Source organism: Desmodus rotundus, chromosome 10 (assembly GCF_022682495.2).
Source record: "Desmodus rotundus isolate HL8 chromosome 10, HLdesRot8A.1, whole genome shotgun sequence".
In the NCBI taxonomy this organism is placed as follows: domain Eukaryota; kingdom Metazoa; phylum Chordata; class Mammalia; order Chiroptera; family Phyllostomidae; genus Desmodus; species Desmodus rotundus.
Window position 1 is genome coordinate 101,758,872 of NC_071396.1, and position 13,278 is coordinate 101,772,149.

General features: G+C 46.8%; 1 pseudogene; it reads right to left on the reverse strand.

Moving 5' to 3' along the window:
* Positions 1–2,396: 2,396 nt before the first annotated feature.
* LOC112322865 (pre-rRNA-processing protein TSR2 homolog pseudogene) lies at positions 2,397–2,887 on the reverse strand (annotated as a pseudogene).
* Positions 2,888–13,278: the final 10,391 nt, after the last annotated feature.

Below are 13,278 nucleotides of genomic sequence, written 5' to 3' on the forward strand. Positions count from 1 at the left end.
ATCTAGAATAAATATTCCAAAAATTTATATAGAACGAAAAAAGACCCCATGTAGTGTCAGCAATCCCGAGAAAGAACAAAGTTGGAGGAATCACAATACCTGACATCAAACTACACTACAAGGCCACTGTAATCAAACAGTCTGGTGCTGGCATAAGAACAGACACATAGATCCATGGAACAGAACTGAGAGCCCAGAAATAAACCCACACCTTTATGGTCAATTAGTATTTGACAAAGGAGGCAGGAGCATACAGTGGAGTAAAGACAATCTCTTTAATAAATGGTTTTGGGAGAACTGGACTGGTACAGGCAAAAAAATAAAACTAGATGACCACCTTACACCATACACCAGAATAAACTCAAAATGAATAGAAGACTTAAATATAAGTTGTGATACTATAAAAATCCTAGAGGAAAACATGAGCAGTAAAATTTCACATATCTTGGGTGCAACATTGTTGTCAATATATACTTTAGGCAGGGGTGTCAAACTCAAGTTCACCAGGGGCTACATCAGCCTTGCGGTTGCCTTCAAAGGGCCGAATGTAATTTCAACTCCTTAACAGTTAATGAGTAGTTACATTTATACAGTCCTAAAATTACACTTGGCCCTTTGAAGGCAACTGCAAGGCTAATATGGCCCCCAGTGAAAATGAGTTTGACACCCCTGCCCTAGGGCAAAGGAAATAAAAGAAAAAATAAACAAATGGGACTACATCAAATTAAAAAGCTTCTGCACAGCGAAAGAACCTGTCATCAGCCCTGGCTGGTGTGGCTCAGTGGATTGAGCATGGGCCTGAGAATCAGAGGGTCGCTGGTTCAATTCCCAGTCTAGGGCACATGCCTAGGTTGCAGGTCAGGTCCCCAGTGGCGGGGAGCATGTGAGAGGCAACCACACATTGATGTTTCTATCCCTCTCTTTCTCCTTCCCTTTCCCTCTCTAAAAAAAATTAATAACAATAAAGAAATTTAAAAAAATAAACTCTCATCAATTAAAAAGGGAACCCACTGTATGGGAGAACATATTTGCCAATGATACATCAGACAAGGACTTAATCTCCAAAATATATAAAGAACTTACATGATTCAACACCAGGAAGTCAAACAATCCAATTAAAAAACGGGCAAAGAACTTGAAGAGACACTTCTCCAAGGAGGACATACAGAGGGCCCATAGACATGAAAAAATGCTCAAAATCACTAGCCATCAGAGAGATGCATGTTAAAACCACAATGAGGTACCATCTCACACCTGTCAGAATGGCCATCGTTAATACGTCAACAAACAAGTGATGGTGAGCATGTGGAAAAAAGGGAACCCTAGTGCACTGTTGGTGGGCATGCAGACCGGAGCTCCTATCCCTGTGTTCTTTCAATAGGAAGTTCTAATCAGTAAGCAGCAGAAAAGATTAGAAGTAACAGTAAACTGGTCCAACACCTCCACAAAATAGGAGTGTAATGCTCAGAGCTGTCTTCCTCGTTTTTTGTTGCTGTGGTTTTTTAAAGAAAAGTATAGTTGATTTCAGGCTTATGGAAACTTGCAGAGTGCTGCTGTGCACCATTCGCCTGTTCGCTTGTCTGAAGGGCCAGACTGCAAGGGTGGGCCCAGACCAGCTCCCTCACTGAGCTCTGAACCTCAGCTCCCAGAAGGAAGACTCCAAGGCTACTTACAACAGGCCACACAACGGACTAAACATTAAGATATTATTTACTCAGATCTTAACCTTCATCCGTGGACTAGATAGAACTGGTTGAAGAGTTTGGAAAGAGGTTGGAAGAAACAAAAAACAAAGCCCAGGTTCCCCAGGTTCATCACCTTGCCAAGTCTTAGACTTCCTACGGGAACCAGGGTTGGAGGCCGGGCTGCCAGAAGGGAGTGTTCCTGGGAGGTTCCAATTTCTGGACGGGGGTATAGAGCTGCTGCTGCTGTGTGGTGTGGGGGGTGTGTGTGTATAAGCGGTAGGGAATTGGGGGCGGTACCACTGCTACTTTCATTCACATCACCAGTGAATCTCTCTTCCGGCTACATGTCCATCTCACTGTTCCTGACCCAGCAGAAGGAACGGTTCTGCTGGTCAGCATTCAGCTTCTTCAGCCTCATCCACACCCACTCATTCTTCTCTCTTCACGCTGACTGCACCCACGCCACTGTGCTAGGAAGCCAGGCCTCATCATTCACCATTCAGATAGTAACTTACAGCCCAAAGGGGTGTGGTAAAGCAGGTCCCACCGCCCCAAGACTAAGGACCCCAGGGCTCTTCTTCCCCTGGGGGAAGTGAGACAGGGGAGTAGGGGCAGGGTGGAGATAGGATAGCCAGTCCAAAGGCCCACAAGCCTCCAAAAACATCTCAAAACAAGTAGCAAACAAGGACCCAAACCATTTCCAGCCCCCACTCATTTCTTTCTCCAGGCAATGGTCCAACCATCCTCCACTATATCCTCTTCCTTAAGAGTCTGGAGTCTGGACCAGAGGGTTCAGGCTAGGGGCAGACCCCGTCAGTAGCTGCCCCATCATTCGTAGCTGTGACCTCCATGTTTTCCACGCTGTCCACATCATCCTCACCTGTCTCCCTGGCTGTCATCAGTGTGGTGGCTCTCACCCTGCACTTTCTCCAGAGCGGCCCCATCAGCCCTTGGGAAATGGTGGAAAAGGTCTTCAGCTGCCGGCTCACCTGGGGTAGACTCCTGTCATCCACAACCGTATCAGACTTGTTTGTCATAAGCTCCCCAAGGAAGCCCTCCACCTCACCTAGCTCCAAGTCAGCATTGCGGAAGTAGGATTTCTCCCCTGTGTCTCCCCGCCATGTGGCCTCCTCCTGGCTGTGCATACCCCCGACGCCATCCTGCACAGCGATCTGCAAGGCGGGCCAGGCCCCCAGCGCCATGCTGGCTCACAGTTTTAACTCCACCCCAGGCATGGGCATGGAACTCCATGGAGCTGCCAGCCAATGATCTGGGACTTCCCAGAACACAAAGAAGCATCGAGAAGGGCAAGTAAGATTTTACTGTGAGCTGTTGTTCTCAAAGTGCCCACAAAAATGAATTTTTAAATGATGCTAAGAGTTGCAAAATTAAAGCCGCAAAAATAGTACCTGCTGTTGGTAGGAACATGTGGCTACAAGTGTATTTTCTAACAGAATTAGTTCTGAGTAACCTCATTTGAGTTTTAAATGAGCCTCAAAATCCTCATTATCATTGTTATTATTAACTTTCATTGTCACCATTTTTACTGGATGTTCAGGAGAACCATCCACCACCCTCCCACCTCTGCCTTGGTCTCAGCTTCCTCTATGGCAGGCCCAGCAGAAGGGACAGGAAGTCACGACTGTGGGCCCTGTGGCACTGCTGAGTTAGAGGGGTCCACCTCCACCCACCGGGCAGAGCAGAGCACAAGAGGCTCCAGGCCCTTGTCGTCCGTGAGCTAAGGAAGAACAGCTCATGGCCTACTGAACCCAAAGGGCAGCTGCTGTCTCTGCAGAGCAGTGCCGTAGCTGCATTTCCCAGAATAAATCTAGCCACACAGCACTCAGGATGGAGCCACGTTAGACATTTCCTCCTGGGACAGCTCCTTTCTAACCACAAGTCTGAGAAGCCAAAAATAACCTTGTCCCTTCTGAAGTGGAAAATCTGATGCACAGAGAAGGGGTGGCTGCCTTTATGGTGGGTGATGCAAAAGTGCTGACTGCTCTGAACCCCCGCCATGCACAGGGCATTCTTTAGGGTTAGATACAGCGTCAGGCAAAGGTAGGCTTACAGTTGGGAGTACCCGAAACACAGTTGATTCTGGTACCGTTTTCCACGTGACTAACCATGGGGTGAATACCGGGAGTGGAATTGCTGGCTCTCAGGTGGAGGCATGGTTAGTTTGACCGAGTATGGATGGATGGCTCTCCAGTGAGGCTACCCCTGCCCACATTCAAGCCAGCAGGGCGAAGAGGCTCCCTGGAGCCCTCATTTCAAAGGGGTTCTCTGAAAATGTTCCTAACCTGTGCTAGGATACATATGAAATCACCATCACAAGTAGGATGAACGCATGCCAGCAGGCCAGCTTCCTCCCAGGAAGTGACTGAATAGGCCCTGGGTGGGGAGGAGGTTCAGATCGAAAGTCTTCAAGGAGGGGAAGCAGGTAGAAGGAGAACCAGAAGGCAGACTTCCTCCCCAGGAGAATTTCCTTCACTCGTGAATCTGCTACCACCTGTTGGGTGGGTTACTGTTATTATTTTTTTTATTATGAGGGTAGTTTATTAAAGCTGGGGACAGCAAAACAAAGAAGGGCTTAGCACAGAAGACGCAACAGGAGAACCTGGGCTGGGCTGCCTTAGCTCACTGGGAAGTCACAGAAGAGGGGGCTTGGGGACAGGTTCAGGGGACTAGCCTGGGACAAGCTGCCCACTGCCCATTGCCTTAGAGTTTAGGAGACTAGTACTCATGAAGACAGAGTGGGGGAGGAAGATGGGGAAATGCAGTCATCACCTAACAAGAAATTGATCCTGCCTCTCAGTACTCCCATTCAGCCGAGGGATCCAGAGGCAGGCTTAGATCTGTGCCTCTATCGCTTTCCCGGCAAGCCCGGTGAAGGTAACCTCTCTGCTTCCCAATTGCCCCATTCTTTTTCCAGCCACCTTTGGCTTCTCACTTTCATAATCCAATGCCATTTCAAAGAAATTTGGGAAGCTTTGCTTTCTCCCTGTTTGAAGTTTTAGGGGGGGAAATGTTAATTTTCCCCTCGAGGCTTATTTTTACTGAGCTGAAGTCACTGGAAACAGCATAAAGTTTGCATTTTTATGAGGCCTTTTTTGAATGTGCTGGCACACTGTAGTTGAAGTTCAATGATTGGCAATAGAATATCAAAAATGCCCATTTCCGGAGCTTTCCTGAAGGTAAGACAAGCCACTTCCTTCAAAAGCTCATACTCCAATTGGGAGTCAAGGCACATACATACTATGGTTAAATGACATGCAAGTACTGTGACTGTTTAACCAAATACTCTAAGGCAGGGGTGTCAAACTCATTTTCACTGGGGGCCACATCAGCCTCACGTTTGCCTTCGAAGGGCTGAATGTAATTTTAGGACTGTATAAATGTAACTACTCCTTAACTAAGGGCAAGGAGCTCAGTGCAGCCGCCGGGTAGAAACAAGGTGCCGGGATGGATAAAACAAGGTGGAGGGCCGGATTTGGCCCGCGGGCCTTGTGTCTGCCCCCTGTGCTAAGGCATACTACGGGGTTCTATACCCAAAATTCTATGCGGGGCAGGGTGGGTTTCCTACGCATCCAACGACAAGCAAGCAATTGCTTGTAGGACACTCAGACACCAGTTGGTGTCCTACAATTTAACTCAATTCTGAAACAATTTACTAGGACATAACATCAGACTCCACAGGGAGAGGGCTCAGTTCCTTGGGTCCTACAAGACGGCCCCCAACTCCGCTTCAGACTCCACCGACAAACCCCCCCTTACCACCTGAGCTTCTGACTGACCAGCTATAGATTGGAGATGCCCGACCTACTCAGGTTCAATTAATTTGCCTCAGGAGCTCACAGAATTCAGAGAAACATTTTACTCACTGGACTCAGGAACAGCACGATGGAAGAGCTGCATAAAGCCAGGTGTGGGTACGGACCCAGAGCCTTCGTGTGCTTTCCAAGAGCACCTCTGCCCCCAAACTCCAGAAGCCCTCAGAAGCCCCTGCTGTGGGGTTTTCCTGAAGGCCCCTTCACACAGGCATTGGCAGGGGTCATTAAATCACTAGCCATTGGAGATTAAACTCAAACTCCAGTCCTTCACTCCTCCCAGGGGGTGGGACTGAGTGGTCTGACACTCTTAGCACCTCATTGGTTCTCCTGGCAATCAAACCCCTTCCTCAGGTGCTTTCCAAAAGGCACCTCATTAACATAAGACACCGTTAGGCTCTCATCACTGAGGAAATTCCGTGGTGTTTTGGAGCTCTGTGTCAGGGGAAGAAGACCAAACCCTGTATGACCTTCTTATTGTAAATCACACTTTCAGGTGTACATATCCAGAGTAATCAACCTGAGGGACAAAATGCTCATTCCAACAGGACTGCCATGGTCAAGTGTGTTTGGGTCTTTTGTGGGGCTCCTGCCAGGGGAAATTTCAACGATCACAAGAGAACACCAACTTTTCTACTTCAACATTAAAGCTTAGTTTTTACTCTTAATTATTTGCTCTTAGCTATTTCATCACCCACCAACAATCAAAATTACAACTGACCTACAGAACACAATCATTCAGAACCGCCTGCAATCTAGCTAACTGAAAGGTCAGGGCGTTGACTCGGAACAGGCTGGTCCCACACCCACGTGTTGCAGATAAAAATAGGAAAGGGTGTCTCTGCTGCAGAGGTTTTCCCTGAGGAGCCGGGGTCCCAGCCCCACACCAGGCCCCCAGCCCAGATTTCCAGTGTCTGGAAGAAAAGTCCCCATAACTTCTGGCTGGGAAAACCCATAGGGATTGAGGCTGTGGAAGACAGAAACTGCCGAAATCCCAGGCAGTTCCTCTTAAAGGGCCCACCCACACACTTACTCAAAATCACTGGCTCTGAGCTCCTGTGCTGGGGCAGCAGCCTGATAGGCAGTAAGGACATATGGGGAGAAACTGAATTCTCTGTTATCGGGAGGAGGGCTGGAAGGGCAGCTTTCTCCCAGACAGAAGTTCTGGCAGAGGCCATTGTTCCTTTTCTGAACCTTCACCCCCACCCCCACCCCACACACACACAGAGCCCACAGGCTGGTGCCATATCTGATTCTCCATCAACCTTGCTATCACTGTTCATCCACCCTGTTGATTCCCTGAGACCGCAGGAGGTGAACAAGCAATTCAACCTTTGTACCCCAGGGCATCTGCAAGCCATGGAGATGGTATCTGAGCCATTGTGTTCCGGGGAGTGAACCTGTGATACAGATAAAGAATTATTGATCGACAGATAAAGAAGCACTAGGAAAATCACAGCGGAACTGCAACTCTTATCCAATTAACTTTTTTCCCAACCCCCTTACCTCCCCTTTCTTTTCCTTACAAAAACCTTGAAATGAGATGTCAAAATGTTTTTTGAGGGTACATGACCCCCCCATCTTCTCAGATTGCCAGCTATCTAAATAAAGCACCCATAAAGATTCAATCCTTGTCTCTAATTATTGGTTCTGGTAGTGACTGGCAGCACAAACACCAAATTTTCTGGTTCCATGTTCTGTCCTACTCTCTGCCTCCTCTGCTCCACACCTGGGTCCTCACTGGCAAGAAGAAAAGCAGAGAGCCAAGCACTTGATGCCACCACACATATGTGCAGAAACATGTCTCCAATGCTTTAGGACAACGTCCAAAGTCTTTAGCATGTCTTTCAAGGCTTTTCTTGATCTAAAATCTGTCCACCTCTCTAGCCTCTTACCATCCAGCCTCTCTTCCTAGAGCCCAATCTCAGAGAGCCACAAGCAGGGACCAAAAGGCTTTTTTGCCCTTAGTCCTTTATAGATGTTCCTTTTTTCTCAAATATCTGTCTTTGACTGATGAGCTCCTACTTACCTTTTAAGGCACATGTCTGGATTAGGGGTCTCAGCTGAGCCCTCCCATGTTGCCTTGCTTTCCTGCTGGCCTGAGACCTACCCCACAACTTCCCACTTCCTCACTGCCCCAGGAGCTCCTTGGAAACAAGGGCTGAAGCTTATTTATTTTTGTGTTGCCAGCATCTTATCTTGCACAGGGCAGGACATGAGATTTAGAGGCAAGTGGGAATCAGTGAGAATGAGAAGGGTGAGGCTCAGGAGAAAGGGAAGCCAGAAGCCACCCAACAAAGCCAAAGTGAGATCAGGAACTAGCCAAGTGTTAGTGGAGCAGTAATCATCTGAGGACTGATGGAAACAGAGAGGAGGGGTGAGCAGAGTTCCAATTGGAAAGTGGGGCCCTGAGCCTCAGATCTGAGTCATGGAGAGCTAGCTACTGGGAGAGCACACCATTCCATGGCTGGGGCAAGTCCCAATGCCACCTAGAGTGACTTCCCGTGGGAAAGGCTCTGAGAAGTGCCCGGACGCTGTGGCCTCTAAATGACCATGCTACTGAGGACATTCAGGGGCTACAAACCAAATGGAAGAGACAGATTAAGGCAGATTTATTTGGGGCCAGGTCCCTAAACCCTCGGCATCTCAGAGAGCCACTGACTTCCCTCCCATTCCTGAGGAAATGTGTAAGGAAGCTGTAAGCTTCTCCATCGAGTTTTCCAAAGTCCCAGTGAAAATTTGCTTCCTCTCTGTGTCCATCTCTTAGACAAATATATAGACAATGGCCCTGACAAGATAAGTCCCTCTCTCACGAGCTCCCATTTCTCTCCATACCATCCCGCTAATGTTGATACAATATTTATTAAGGCTTAAATCGCACTGTTAAGTGCACACGTTGATTGAGAATGATGGAGAGTGTCAACGCGAAGAGCAGGAGCTCAGCCGCACAGCAGGGATCCCCAGAGGACAAGCGGACACAGCATCAGCTAAAGACCCAAGCTAGCAAATGTCACCAGCAGGGAAAACAATTCTTTAATTAGGGCTTTCTTTCCATTGACTGTTATCACCAATTTTTATAAATATATTTTCAAAAATATTGTAAAATCATATATGCATACAATTAAAAAATTCAAACAGTATAGACTGGCATGAAATAAAAAAATAAAGCTCTTCATCTCACCTCCCCCACTTCAGAGGAAACTCCTTTTAACCTTTTTTTTATTATTATTCTGATAAGTTGCTCAATTCTAAACAATATGCTTAGATCTCAATGTCTTGATTTACAGCAGTGGATAATATCAAGTCATTTCCATTTTCTTTGATAGAGGAAGAATTTAGCTTGTAGCACTTCCAACTATCTCTTCTGTGTTTTGTTAGCGCCTCTACCCAATAAGCTCCAGGATCCACTCCGACTTTGAGTCCCCACCTGGCAGAAACACACACAACCACACTTTGCACCAAAGCCCCCACGTGCCCTGCCCATTCCAGGCTCGCCCTGTCTGCACAGGGCCCTAGGACCCTGCCGCAGAAGGGTAGTGGCAGGGAGCCATAGTATATTAAAACAGTAGATTAAAACAAGAGCATTTTGGATAAAATTACACATCATTTTCCTCATGTCTGACAACAACAACAAAAAATCAGCGGTGGTAAAAGACCATAATGGTCTGATAACTTGTGATAAAAGCGCTTGTGGGAGCAGCGTGGGAAGAGCCTGCTCCTGGGGCAGCAGTCGGAGCTTTCCTCCAAATGCACAGCCGTGTGCTCTGAGGCCTTACTGCCGAAGCGCTCGCGCTCGTTTAAGACTTCCTACAAAGTGCAGCGCCCTCGCCGCAGGAGTGTGATGAGGCCTCAGTCGGGGGCCAAGTTCACACATTGTTCATCATCCTTAAAGACGACAGAAAAAAAATTACCCAGGGCCATGTGGAGTGAATATTAGCTTTCTCACCATTGTCTTCCATGGGAAAAAAAAAAAAAAACACTTAATAATCTCTGTCTACACTCACGGCTTTCTGAGTGCTGAGCAACCTGACTTTGCTAGGTTTTGAAATGGAAGGAGATACTTCCGGGAAGCAGGAAGGCTGGGATCACTTGGGCCCGGAGGTTGATGTTGTGGGGACAGAGGTGGTCAAAGCCATAGGAAGGAAGAAGGTAAGTCACCTTCCATTCACAGGGCACTGTCCAAACCCAGGTGTGACAAAAATTCCACAAAAATCACAGATCTAGAGTTGATTAAACATAGGGAGTATGTGATATTCTGAAAACCACGGTCATCTAAAAGTTTCTCTGATGGCATCAAATGCCACCAAAACATCCAGCCACGTCTCCATTCCTCCTGCTCCTTTTCTCCCCTCAAACCCATCCCCACGGTTCTGCTCCTGGGAGACAGCTGTCTAGGGCTCACAAACACTTGTGCCCACTTCTCACGCCCTCAGGGCCTGCGTTAGTCCCTGACCGAGTGCCTGTTCTCCCTCAGTTAAGGAGGGACAGACCTACACTTCATTCCAGGTCAACTTTCTCTGCATTCTGAACCTGCCTACTGCTGCAATTGCTCCATCTTCTTTTCTAACCTGGTCACACACCCAGTAAAGGGGCGTGGATTCATCGGCCTTTGCTTTTCCAGGAGCATGCACGACTCCTATCAGCTCCTCTGGGACCCCCTGTGGCCACTGGCCATATATTGCCTCCGTTCACTTGGCTTTTTTGTGGGTTATGGTCTTTTTTCCTTGACCACAAAACAGTTCGTTCTGTGTCAGTGTTTCACCAAGACCTAGAGCAGAAGCTCAGTACATCCCTGGTCAGTTGACGGACCGCTGAATCCAGCCAGCTGTCATCTGAGGACATGGAGGACAAGGGGACAAAAGAGAACTGAAACCTCTAGGCGATGCCTGAATGTAATTTATTTTAATTTTGTCTCCTACTTCCCCGCCCCTTCCCCCCCATCAAGAAACCATTCCCTCCTCATCTTTATAAGACTTGGGTAAAAAACGCATTATATCACACCAATATTTTAAATACTCATATATAAAAAATAAAAAATAAAAGCAAACAATAAACTGGAAAAATATTAGCCTCATCATGATAGGTTAAAAAAAGGTTAATATTCTTCCTATATAAGGAATCCATAGAAATCCATAAGAAGAAGAAACAGGAAACTGGGTCAAGGCTAGGAAGAGACAATTTACAAAGGAGAAAATACAAATGTCTGACCAATACACACAAGAAAAGTGATTCAGCCCCAAGAAGTAATCAGAGAAATTCTTTAAAAAGCCACTGGACACAGCTTCTTGCTTCTAAAATTAATAATAAGTGGGAAAATGGATAGTTCCAGATGCTACAGAGGTGAAGTGAGAGAGGAATATAAATTACATGACCTTTCTGGAAGGCAGTTTGGCAATGAGTATCAAGAACCTTGAAAACAGTTACATGCTCTGACCTGGTAATTCCACTTAAAAGACCCTAACTTAAGAAGTAATCGGAAATGTGGGCTGAGATGTGTAGAAAAGACATTCCTTAGAGAGTAATTTGCACCAGGAAAATATGGCAACAATGTCCCCCAAGAGGAGAGTGGTTTAAGGGATGGCACATCAAGAGAATAGAACATTTCTAAATAATTTTTGCGGCAAGGGTCATATTTATGAGATCGTGTTAAGTGAAAAATTCTGGCCGCGGAATGGTACATCGTGTGCAATCTCAAATGCGTCGCATCGGCTCGGAAGAAAAGACTGGGAAGCAATGTCGAAGCAGTGATCGGTGAGTTGAACAATGACCGCATAGTTTAATAATATATATTTCTAATGGTCTACAATGAACAGGGTTGATTTTAGAGCCCTCCAAAAAATAATTGAGAAAAGCATGTGTATTTTTCAAGAAAAAGTCTCAAAAAGGTAAACAGCTTAACAGAACTCAGCTTCTTGTAGCCCGATTCCACATCCACATTTCTTTCCATGACATCACACTTTTTCAAGTCAGAGGAGGAAAAAAGAGCCCACACGACTACAAAGCCCACAGTGCCCTAACATCCTGTCTAAGTTGGTGAATACATGTAGTTGCAATTACATAGTTATCAGTAACTAGTCCTCATTAGTCTTCTGTTTCTTCTGATTAACATTATTTAACATTTACATTCCCACGTGTCAGTAGAGTCTGCGTGCGTATCATTTAATGATGTGGCAGTCATCGGGTGCTGTGTGCTCACCGAACCCCATCACCCTTTCTCCCGGGCACATAGTGAGACTACATTTCCCAGGCTCCCTTGCAGTTAGGTGTGACCAGATGAATTCTCGCCGCTAGAATGTGGCTAGATGTAATGTGACCTCCAGACCTCCAGACCTGGTTCATGAAATCTCCCTTGCTATTGTCACCCCTCTTTCCCCTCATCCACCTGTCAGATTCAGAGAGACAGAGGTGCAGCCACAAAAATGGCAGGAAACTGGGTCCTGGAGTGACGGTGTGGAGAAGAGAAATGGCTTTCCCTGACTGACCCACATTGGATTATGGAATCTGAACTTTGTATTCTTCGCCTTCATACCTGTGCTTTTTGTTTTATTTTGAATGGTCAGTCATCATAGCCCCCCTTTTTGTCCCCAACTTGAGATGTGTGAAGGCTTTTGGTCCCCCTGGGAGAGGGTTGAAGTGTGGCGGTAGCAGGGTTTACCTGTACACTGACTTGAGTCCAGTTCAATAAAGTGCACACCTTAAAAAAAAAATAAAAAACAAAAACTTCTACTGCAATAAACCACCCAGGCTTGGTGTTGTTTGTTAAAGCAGCTGTCCTACCCTGACCCCCCAAACTTAGCTACTGCTATCATCTTACCAGATCACGCTCTGCTTAACCGATGTCTTGGGTGTTTTCATTGTTGCTCAATAACGCTGTGATTACCTTTGAACAAATTATGGTTTTTCATTTGCTCCTTCTGGCTTATACTCACTGAGTATATTCCCCAGAGGGGATTACCAGGGACATTACCTATGCATTACCAGGGGATGAACTATTTCCTGGCTCTTGTTACACTGTAGCCAGACGGCTCTCTCTAGGAACATTGGGCGGATGAGTGCAACATCAGCAATGCACGTGTTTCCCCACATCCCAGCAACACTGGGTTTTATTATTTTTAGTTATATTTGCTGATTCTTTGGTGCCAATTTGTACTTTTAAGGAGATTTTACTGAGGTCATTTACACTTACAATACTTAGTGGAAGTTCCTCTACTGTACAGTACGTGGCAGAGACTATTTCGCTCTGCCAGCCTCCCCCTCCTCCCTACCCATTGGCCTGCCCTGATACGGGCGGCCGAGGGACGGCAACAAACCCTGCGTCAGGAAAGTGAGGACCCTGCAAACTGCAGTTGAAGGAATCAAGCTTCCACTTCTATGTTACAAAATAGGCTTTTGAAAACTCACAGCAGAGACTATAGGTTTAAGGGTGAAAAAAGCTTTCTGTCTTTCAAAGCCTGGCTTCTGAGCATAAGAAGCCTCAGGCCTGAAGGACTCAGGGCATGAGGTTGGGGCATAAATAATAGATTTGGAAGAATACGTGATCTGTCAGAGCCAGACAGCTCTGCCCCAGGCTAGATAAAGTTCCTCTGGGCTGAGGGAGCGAATGAGTAGAGAAGGAACAGGGGGCGTCAAGGGCAGCTTCCGAGGCAGAGGTGTGTCCCAGAAGCCCTGAGGGGCAGACTGCAGCAGAGTGCCCTGCGCCGCGCATGTTTGCAGGCAGCCCAGTGCAGAGGGCTGCGTGCATCTGCCCCTCAGGCAGGATGTGG